The following is an 11,614-nucleotide window of genomic DNA, read 5'->3' as shown; positions in this document are numbered from 1 at the left end:
GCGAACAGGCAGGTGGCAGTGGGTGCAACTGAGGGACCCTGGAGAGGCTACCCTTCAATATGTCCCAAAGGCACTATCTGCTCGGCCCCAGTAGCTGTTACCCAAGCCGGTGGGGGTTCTTCTGTGCCTACTCTTCTCTGTGCCAAGAATCAGGCCAATGAAAACTGTGAGCACCGGTCAGATATCTAGCAAAATTTTCAGCAGGCTATGAAGGGGATTCCTTGGCATGTTTTTCCCACTGCTTTTTCCTCCTTTCCTTCGGCTCTCTCTCCTGGAACTTAAGCCCAACCAGAATCCAGGATGCCCGGCTCAGCTCTGAGGTCTTATTGCAAAAATTCAGTGAGAGACAAAGCAGTAAGTGGGAGGTGGATTTGCTAGGATTCAGACAGAAAAGCCCATTCTACAGGACACGGGCCTTGAAATGTGGCCTGACTAAGTTTTGCGAGAGGGGTGAATTCGTATGCTAATGAGCAGGAGGATCATCCCAGCCATTGGGGAACCACCCACTCCTCCCTCTGTTGACAGTGCCCTGGAGCTGTTCTGCCACCTCTGGGTGCATCTTTTGGCTTATAGATTGGGGATTAAGGTTTACTTGAATTGGACTTGTCATGTTGGACCCGATTGATTTTAATCGGTATACGTTATGCCCTTGTGCTATGTCATTCTTGGTTGTGCTCTGCCCCCCATTCCCTCCTGTTTCATTCTCCTTTCCTCAGCCCCATCTGGGCCCCACAATGTTGCCTCTACAATCTTCTATAGGGATAACCAAAAAATAGCTGGCCTTGGGAGGGAAGTACTGTATAATATCCAACCCCTTAGTCCTACCTAGCACTGGTCACGCTGGAGACCTTGGGGACGCCCAAACTCCAGCCCAGAGGTCCCAGGAGGTCATCACACCTTGACCTGCCTAGGGATCTGGTCCTCGAAAGGTTGTCACGCCTCAACCTGCTTGGGGATCCACTAGTCCCAAGGGTCCCAAGAGGTCGTCACACCTCAACCTGCCCAGGGGCCCAATTCTTGGGAGGCCATCATGCCTCGACCTGCCCAGGGATTCGATCTCTAGGAGGCTGTCACGCCTCAGCCTGCCTGGAGATCTGCACCCTGACCCGGGGACGCCTGGCTCTCATGTTGCTACAGTACTGGGTAGGATAAGCTTCAGAAAGACTCACCCCTAAGTCCACCCATGGAAACAGAAGGAAGCCTATTACTTGTGGGACTGTGCCCAGTCTCAGCAATAACACAGGAGCCCAACGAGAACCCCATTGCCTTTCTGGAAAGACTAAAAGAGACCCTCCAAAAGTTTACCAATTTGGACTTAGACTCTTACGAGGGACAGGTGATTTTAAAGGACAAATTCCTGTCCCAATGTACATCAGATATCAGAATTAAGTTACAATAGCTACAGCAGCAGAACCCTGCTGCCTCTTTAGATGAGATGAGCCAGGCAGCCACCAATACCTTTTATAACAGAGAACAGGAGAAGGAGGCCAAGGCCCAGGAGAGGGAGAAAGGAAAGAGACAAGGCATGCCCAGATGCTGGCCGCCCTCCAGGGCAGCCCTATGGCACACCCTGAGTCCTTGAATGACAAGGCATGAGGCAAATGCCTAATCTGTAGACAGGCGGGGCATTGGGCCAAAGAGTGTCCTAACCATGACAAGTCTCCTAGAACAGCTTGCCACAAATGCCATCAACTGGGACATTGGGAGGTACTCTGCCCTCGGGACCCAAGAGCCTCAAGATCAAGCGCCAAGCCTTCCCTCACAATGGTTCAAGAGGACTGAAGCGGCCCGCTCCGGCCAGCTCGCCTGTCACAGATAACCATCACGGGGCTGAAGCCAGGGGTGCAACTGGATGTGGCAGGCAGGTCCGAGAATTTCTTGGTTGACACAGGGGCTACCTACTCTGTCTTGATCTACTCCGGAGCCTTCTCCCAAACCTGTACCTTTTGGGTGCTACAGGAAAAGCAACTACTAAGAGATTCACCCAAGCACTTCTTTGTTGCTGGGTGGACAGATATTCTCCCACCAGTTTCTGGTGTTCCCTGAGTGTCCTACTTCCTTAATGGGAAGAGACCTACTCACTAAACTGGGGACCACCCTTGTGATGGGAAGCTTTTCAGCCCCTAGGGCCCTACAGCTTCTGGTTACTACTGAAGAATCCATTACACCTTCTCCAATAGAGATAGCAAAGACTATGGGAGGACAAAATTAACCCCCAGGTGTGGGACTAGGGGATTCCCGGACGAGCCCACCAAGCTGAACCGGTCATCATTGTCCTCTGAGATCCCACTCGGTTTCCTAACCGGAAACAATATCCTCTCAAAAGAGAGGCTCAGGAGGGACTACAGCCTTTAATAAATAAACTCCTTGCTTGTGGGCTATTGGTCCCCACCAGTTCGCCATGTAACACCCCAATCCTCTCAGCAAAGAAAAAGGATGGAACCTGGCAAATGGTTCAAGATCTCCGGATCATAAATGAAGCTGTAGTCCCCCTCCATCCCACAGTACCCAATCCCTATGTAATCTTGGGGGAAATCCCACCCAGTGCCAAGTGGTTTACAGTCTTGGATCTCAAAGATGCATTTTTTTGCATACCACTGGCAAAAAAAATCTCAAAATCTTTTTGCCTTTGAATGGGAGACCCCAGAAAAAAAAAAAACACCAACAGATGACTTGGACAGTATTTCCTCAGGGGTTCAGAGACAGCCCCCACTTGTTTGGACAGGCCCTTAGCCGGGATCTCCTAGATCTGGACCTGGGGCCTAATGGGAAAATATTACAATATGTAGATGACCTATTAATCTGCTCTCCAGATGAGAAAAGTGCCCAACAACATGCAATTCAGGTTCTAAACTTTTTGGCAGAAAGGGGATATAAAGTCTCCCGTGCTAAGACACAGATGGTGGAGACAAAGGTCACTTACCTGGGGGTTCAGATTACACATGGGTCCAGGAGGCTGTCCTCTGATCGGGTACAAGGAACATCCAGTTTCCCTCCCCCACGACTGGAAAACAATTGCGAGGTTTCCTGGGGCTAACTGGGTATTGTAGAATCTGGTTACCCAACTATGGTCTAATTGCCCAGCCCTTATATAAAAGCTTAAAGGGATGAGATGATTCAATCCCACTGACGTGGGAAACTCCTCAAAAGAAGTCAGAGGCTACACTAAAACAGGCCTTAACCCAGGCACCTGCCTTGAGGTTGCCAGATCCAAAAAGGCATTCCAATTTTATGTCCATGAAAGAGAGGGAATAGCCTTGGGAGTGTTAACTCAAAGGTTGGGATCTGAGACCCAGCCTGTAACTTACTTATCCAAGAGACTTGATCCAGCCGCCCAAGGCTGGCCCCCCTGCCTTCGAAATCTTGCAGCTATTGCAATCATGATAGAAAATGCTTTAAAACTCTCCTTTGTAAAACAACTCCTAAATGGGAGAGGCCATTTATGGATGTCTAATCAAAGAATCCTCAGATATCAAGTATTACTGATGGAAAATCCAGGCCTCACTATATCCCCTTGTGAGGTTCTTAACCCAGCCACCCTCCTGCCTATCCCCGAGGGCTCTCTCCCCTTTCACTCCTGTCTAGAAACCTTGGACCACTGGACAAAACCCCGAGACTGATTGTTGGAAGATCCTCTGACCAATCCTGAGGAAATCTGGCATACTGACAGAAGCAGCTTTGTCTTGGATGGACAAAGAAGAGCTGGATATGCAGTAGTCTCCAATTTTGAGACCATAGAGGCTAAGCCTCTGCTACCAGGTACTTCAGCCCAATTAGCTGAGCTCATAGCCCTGACTTGAGCTTTAGAGCTGGGAAAAGGAAAAAGAATATCCATTTACACTGACTCCAAATATGCCTTTCTGGGGCTACATGCACATTCAGCTATTTGGAAAGAAAGGGGCCACCTGGCCACCCTAGGGTCCCCAATAAAATATGGTGATCAAATTCTTAGACTCTTGGAGGCAGTCCATCTGCCCACTGAGGTTTCAGTCTCCCACTGTAAAGGACACCAAAAAGGGAGCACTGAACGAGGGAACCAAGCAGCTGATCAGGCAGCTAAGAGAGCAGCGTTACAGAACCATGACCTAATAGGGGTTGCCACCTTAGTTTCACAGACTAACTTGCCAGAAACTCCTTCATATACTGAAGGTGAAACTCTTAAAGCTAAGAGTGAGGGCTTTGAAGAAGATCATGGGGTGGTTCCAAAAGGAGGGGCTTCTTTTTCTGCCTGGAAACCTCCAATGGAAGTTGGTTAACTCCTTACATGCCACCACTCATTTAGGAAACAAGGCCCTCTAAAGATTACTAGAAAGATCTTTCAGAGGAATAGGCTTCCAAACAACTGTAAGACCAGTGTCTCCTCTTGTCCTACTTGCCAATTAAACAACCCCCAAGGAGCTCGAAGACCCCAGCTGGCCCAGCCCGTCCAACGACGTGGGGCTTATCCAGGAGAGGACTGGCATATAGACTTCACCCAGATGCCAGTTTCTCAAGGGTATAAATACCTATTAGTCATGATAGATACATTCACAGGATGGGTTGAAGGCTTTCCCACCTGGACTGAGAAGGGTGAGGAGGTAGTAGAAAACTACTCCATGAAATCATTCCAAGATTTGGTCTGCCCAGGTCATTACAAAGTAACAATGGGACATCATTTACTTCTAAGATCACCCAAGGAGTCTCTAAAGCATTGGGCATTACTTATTATCCATTGTGCCTGGAGGCCTCAGTCTTCAGGAAAAGTAGAAAGAGCCAACCAATTCTTAAAATCAGCGATAAAAAAGATAACCCAAGAGACCTCCCTGGGATGGAAGGAGGCTTTACCAATAGCTCTCCTCCGTACCCGTATTGCCCCTAAGGAACAGGTTGGTTTTAGTCCTTGTGGGATGCTATATGGGAGACCTTTTATTTATGTCAATGACCTCTTCCTAGATCTAGAGGTTTAGACCCTCCAGTCTTATACCATGGCCATTGGGCAATTCCAATAGGATATATGCTTGTGGGGTATGAACCAGGACCCAAAAGACTCTAAGGAGTCACCACTATACGCTCCAAGGACTCAAGTCCTAATTAAAGTCTGGAAAGATGGGTCCCCAAAGGCTCAACTCCAGCCCACATGGAAGGGCCCCTACCCTGTAATACTTTCTACTCCCACAGCGGTCAAGGTGCCAGGACATGACTCCTGGCTTCACTACTCATGAGTCAAGCCATGGAAGAAAACAGAAGAGGATGCTCAATACACCTGTGAGCCCCTGGGAGATCTTAGATACCTATTCAGAACTACAAATGAGTGCCATTCTAATAAACAACCCCAAAATCTGGTCTCTGGGGATAAGATTTCTCAAGACAGCTCTAAAGAGCCAACACAGCTTGGCAGAGATTGTACTCCAAAACAGACAGGAGATAGATCTTCTGATCTCTGAACAAGGAGGGACTTGAGCCATCCTGGCAATGTAAATGTAAAATTGGCTAATGCCCCTACTAGTCCTTGTTATGCCATGCTGATGCTGCTTATGATTGTTCCGTGTACTGTCAATTGTCTAACCTGTCTTGTCTCTGTCCAGGTCAAGCTGCAACGTGCAGTGCCAGTTCAACAAAGATACAAAACTATAACTGCCCATGGAAAATATCAGTCACCTTTAGATGGACACCACTACGAGGACTTTGAGGCTTGAGACTAGCAAGAGGGGGAGGCCCAATGCTCCTCGCCGTCCCAGTTCAGCAGAAAGTAGCCAGAAAGACCTCGATGCCCCTATTCCCAAAGAATTGGGCCTCTCATCTCTTGAGGGGGGGATGTTAGGTAGTCAAATAGGGAAAAGGAGTCCAGAATGGCGGTGGCTAAAAGACCTGGAAGGGAAAAGCCCGCGAAAATAGAACAAAGGAAGGTTCGAGGACCGGAGTGAGAACCTCAGGTAAAACAAACAACACTCCTGGCAGGCCCAATTTACATAAGACAGGCCCAGGGACAGAGAAGCATATAAAAAGAAGAGCCAAAGCCCTCTTCTCTCTCTCTCTCTCCCGCGTGATGGGACGCTCTTCGCGTCTTTGGATTGACGTGCCCTCATGCCTCGAAGATGGATTTTCCTATTATCTAAATAAAATAGAGCTGTAACACTGATTTATTTAAGAGCTATAACACGGTCTGTCCTCCGAGAGCTGTGACCCGCCAAGGGGGCTTTAATGTCCGTCACTCCAGATTTTTGTTGTGATGAGACAAAGAACCGAGGAGCATACACTCACCTGACAGAACCCATCACCCCAAATTCCTTGAGGATTACAAAGGAAGGGTAAATGCAATCACAATAACCCCATCATTAACGTGTTATGTGTTCAAACAGTTAATAATCAATAAGCCTGCGGTTACATTCCAACCAGTTAATAACCGATAAGCCTGTGGTTACATTCCGATAGATACTGTCCAGAGGCAGGGGTGATTCGTGTCTGTTTTCTCTTAGGTGATGAGTAACCTGGATATGATCTTCAAGGTTCCCCTGTCTGGAGCGGGTCTTATCCTTCAATTGTCGTTCCCACAGGCACTAAGCAGAGTTCAGAGTCCACTGGAGAGGTGGCCGAGCATGATCAGCACAGACAGGCCTCAGATGGAGTCCAGGCCCTATGAATTCCTTCTTCAACGGAGCAACAAATAAGCCAGCACACCTCAACTACTGAGCCTGCATACCACCACTATAGAGTCTGTATACTGCAACAAAGGATCTTGAGTGCTGTAGCCAAATAAATAAAATTAATTTAAAAAAGATAAACTAAAAGGCATATTTTAAAATGTCAAGAGTTTATTTCAGCAATGACTGACCCAAATCAGGCAGCACCAAAAATGAAGTGGTCAGGAGCATGCCACCAAGGGGAGCCTGGGGGCTGGAGGTGGGGAGAGACTTTTGTACAGAAAAGGCAGAAGGAAAGCAAAGAAAGCATTGACTGGCTATAACTTAAAGCCCAGTTGGCTGATTTGGTTGTCCTTGGGTTTTGATTTCATAACCTTGAAATATTTACAGGCTTAGATTTCAGTTTGCTTACCCAGATCACCACAGCATTAAAGACACATCAGTCTAATGTTCTCCTTGTTTAATTAATTTAGCAAGATTTAGTTATACATAAAAGGCAGTGAAAAAAGGTTAAGTGGATAAAGGATAGAATTTGGAAGGCAAAGACCTGGGTTAAAACCCTGGCCTTGACCCTCACCCTCACTCAGTGGCCTTGGACAAGCCTTCTAATTCAGACTCTTCCCTTGAAAATAGGGAGTATAACCAACCTTACACAGCAGTCATAAGGATTAGATGCAGGAGCACTTTCTATATTACATTTGCACTATTATAAAGTATTGTTTTTCCCATGGGGAGGGAGGCAATCCCAGCCTTTAGTTGAGGGAACAGCAAAGTTATCTCCACACTTTGTTCAAAGTTTTATTATCATTGTGAAGGTGTAAACAACAGAGAACACCATATTTGTTTTTGCTTTGATCCCCACAGTTTATCTTTAAACTTTAATTGAATAAGTTGTCAACATTTTAACACTGGGCTATTTTATACACACATTTAGTTTCCTGTCTTCCCTGGCAGCTATAGGCCAACCTTCCCACACAGCAACAATCACCAGTTCTAAGCAGGGACTGCCCTGTTTTAGACAGCACAGGTGCTCTCCCCTTCCACACAGTCCCACAGTGTCTTGTTACCAGACACACAGATGCTTGCGTGGGTGTCACCTTTCAGAAGTAATTTCTCTTACGCATGCTGACTTTGTTGAGTGTGGTAGGCTGAATAATTGCCGGGGTCCAGCCTGGGCAGGATCCAGGGGGTACCCTCAGGATGAACCGCGTCAGCGACAGAGAGGAGACATGTGAGACCAGCCTTGATAGGGCCAAGTCTGTGCTTTACTTTTTGACAACAGTTTTTATACCCTTACTCAGAAGGTTTTCAAGGTACAAGATGCTTACTCATGCTTACACAGGATTAATATTACATCATTTTGTTTTTTAGGAAAAGCAGGATGTTTTTTGCTTTCTAATTCTATATTAATTCTTAGCACGTGATCTTCTGGCCTTGGGGCTATTAACATTTTATGCAGGTCAGGTGAATGTAAACCTATTTTCTGTTTCTATGGTGACCTTAACTGAAAGGTAGCAGTCTCATAGGGCAATAGTACAGAGTAGAAATATAGCATTGTTAATACAAAAATTAATCCTTCTGCAGAAGTTGTCAGTTGCGTTTATCTAAGAAGTTTACCCCACACTGACTCTGTGACTTTGGTGAGGCAGCTTCTGCCTAGCACTCCTGGCTGACAATTAACAACCATCTCATTGTTACCACACTAGGGCTAAGTTCTTATTTCTCTAGATCTTTAAGTATATTAACAATGGTTTCTATAACACAACCTTAGCACACAGCAAGTAAAACACAGCAAGCAAACGTCAACCCAATAACCACCTTTAGAATAATTTTTCTTATGTTTTCTAATAGGACGCCTTCACCCCTCAAAAAGGCTCTATGTCCATTAGGGCTTTTATATAATCAGGTTCTTTATGCTATTTTATGATTAGGATATTATAAGCAATCATGCATATTAGTACCAAGGGTATAAATGCATTTGACTAGCAAACTACCAGCAAAGGAGTTTAAATTAAAACACTCCTTTCACCCTGGATAATCTCATAAAATACCACCACCTGGGAAATTTATTGATTAAAGTTCTAAATTGATTCTTATTTGGGAAGAGATTGTGGAAGGCCTTCTGCCTGTGTCACAGAAATTAGGGAGTAGTATATTGAGGTAGGCATCAGAAAGATAGATATCATCTTTAAGGTGAGTGCCGGAGGGCAGCTTTTCGAAATCCCTGAAAACCTGATCTGCCTTGCCTGTCAGGTTTTCTCCCTCATGACCTTGTCATGGGTAGGGTCTCTTGTGTTGGCTCCCGGCAAATAATCATTCCCCAAAGATGTCCACATCCTAATTTCCAAAAACCCAACTACTTTACATGGCAAAAAGGAACTTTGCAGGTTTAATTTAGTTAAGAATCTTGAAAGGGAACCATTATACTAGGTTATCCAAGTGGGCCAAATGTAATGGTAAAGGTCCTTCCTTATAACAGGGAGGCATTTAACTCGCTGTCATGACCCAAAGGCCCAGGTATACAAAGATACACATATCAAGAAAGATATTCCAGGGCTTGGAGGTTATCTGAAGTTGGCCAAGGGCCAGTCCTTTCTTTGGAAAGCACGAAGTTTGAGACCCCAGCCCCCTTACTGTACAGGCCAGTACCTGGCCCTTCACCTAAGTTCTCTCAGAACAAAATGCTTCTCTCTGAGCATCTACATTAAGCTAAGTATTTATATAATTGACACAGCAATAGTATTAATATGAATATCCCTAACATTTGGAGGAGCCAGTGTGGGCTATAGACAGATTTAAAGAAAAACCAACCCAGGTTATATCCATGACATACATTTTTATATTTTTGTGCTAATTTGATAACTAATCTCTCCCCTCCATCAACTGTTACTTAGCCCTTATGATAAATTCACTCAGTCGTGTCTGACTCCATGCCACCACAAGGACTGTAGCCCGCCAGACTCCTCTGCCCATGGGCAAGAATACTGGAGTGGGTTGCCATGCCCTCCTCTAGGGGATCTTCCCAATCTAGGGATTGAACCCAGGTCTCCCACATTGCAGGCAAATTCTTTATCATCTGAGTCACCAGGAAAGCCCTATGATAAATTTGTACCAAAAAACCACTAGACCACTCAGGTATGACCTAAATCAAATCCCTTATGACTATACAGTGGAAGTGACAAATAGATTCAAGGAATTAGATCTGATAGACAGGTGCCTGATGAACTATGGATGGAGATTCATGACACTGTACATGAGACAGGGATTAAGACCATCCCAAGAAAAAGAAATGCAAAAAATCAAAATGGCTCTCTGAGGAGGTCTTACAAATAGCTGTGAAAAGAAGAGAAGTAAAAGGCAAAGGAGAAAAGGAAAGACATGCCCATTTGAATGCAGACTTCCAAAGAGGAGCAAAGAGAGATAAGAAGGCCTGCTTCAAAGATCAGTGCAAAGAAATAGAGGAAAGCAATAGAATGGGAAAGACTAGAGATCTCTTCAAGAAAACTAGAGATACCAAGGGAATATTTCATGCAAAGATGGACTCAATAAAGGACAGAAATGGTATGGACCTAACAGAAGCAGAAGATATTAAGAAGAGGTGGCAAGAATACACAGAAGAACTATACAAGAAAGATCTCCACAACCCAGATAATCACAATGGTATGATCACTCATCTAGAACCAAACATTCTGGAATGCAAAGTCAAGTGGGCCTTAGGAAGCATCACTACGAACAACACTAGCGGAGGTGATGGAATTCCAGTTGAGCTGTTTCAAATCCTAAAAGATGATGCTATGAAAGTGCTGCCCTCAATATGCCTGCAAATTTAGAAAAATCAGCACTGGCCACAGGACTGGAAAAGGTCCGTTTTCATTTCAATCCCAAAGAAAGGCAATGCCAAAGAATGTTCAAACTACCGCACATTTGCACTCATCGCAGACGTTAGTGAAGTAATGCTCAAAACTCTCCAAGCCAGGCTTCAACAGTATGTGAACCATAAACTTCCAGATGTTCAATCAGACGTTAGTGAAGTAATGCTCAAAATTCTCCAAGCCAGGCTTCAACAGTTTGTGAACCATAAACTTCCAGATGTTCAATCTGTTTTTAGAGAAGGCAGAGGAACAAGAGATCAAATTGCCAACATCCATTGGATTATTGAAAAAGCAAGAGAGTTGCAGAAACACATCTACTTCTACTTTATTGACTATGCCAAAGCCTTTGACTGTGTGGGTCACAACAAACTGTAGAAGATTCTTCAAGAAACCACCTGACCTGCCTCTTGAGAAATCTGTATGCAGGTCAGAAACCAACAGTTATAACTGGACATGGAACAACAGACTGGTTCCAAATCGGGAAAGGAGTACATCAAGGCTGTATGTTGTCATCCTGCTTATTTAACTTATATGCAGAGTATGTCATGAGAAACGCTGATTTGGATGAAGCACAAGCTGGAATCAAGATTGCTGGGAGAAATATCAATAACCTCAGATATGCAGATGACACCACCCTTCTGGCAGAAAGCGAAGAACTAAAGAGCCTCTTGATGAACGTGAAAGAGGAAAGTGAAAAAGTTGGCTTAAAACTCAACATTCAGAAAACTAAGATCATGGTATCTGGTCCCATCACTTCATGGCACATAGATGGGAAGACAGTGGCTGACTTTATTTTGGGGGGCTCCAAAGTCACTGCAGATGGGGACTGCAGCCATAAAGTCAAAAGACGTTTACTCCTTGGAAGAAAAATTATGACCAACCTAAATAGCATATTAAAAAGCAGAGACATTACTTTGCCAACAAAGGTCCGTCCAGTCAAGGTTATGGTTTTTCCAGTAGTCATGTATAGACGTGAGAGTTGGACTATAAAGAAATCTGAGCGCTGAAGAATTGATGTTTTGAAGAAGATTCCTGTGTTGGAGAAGACTCTTGAGAGTCCCTTGGACTGCAAGGAGATCCAACCAGTCCATCCTAAAGGAAATCAATCCTGAATATTCATTG

The sequence above is a fragment of the Odocoileus virginianus genome, chromosome 2 (assembly GCF_023699985.2).
Source record: "Odocoileus virginianus isolate 20LAN1187 ecotype Illinois chromosome 2, Ovbor_1.2, whole genome shotgun sequence".
NCBI classification, from domain to species: domain Eukaryota; kingdom Metazoa; phylum Chordata; class Mammalia; order Artiodactyla; family Cervidae; genus Odocoileus; species Odocoileus virginianus.
Note: the sequence above shows the minus strand (reverse complement) of the source record.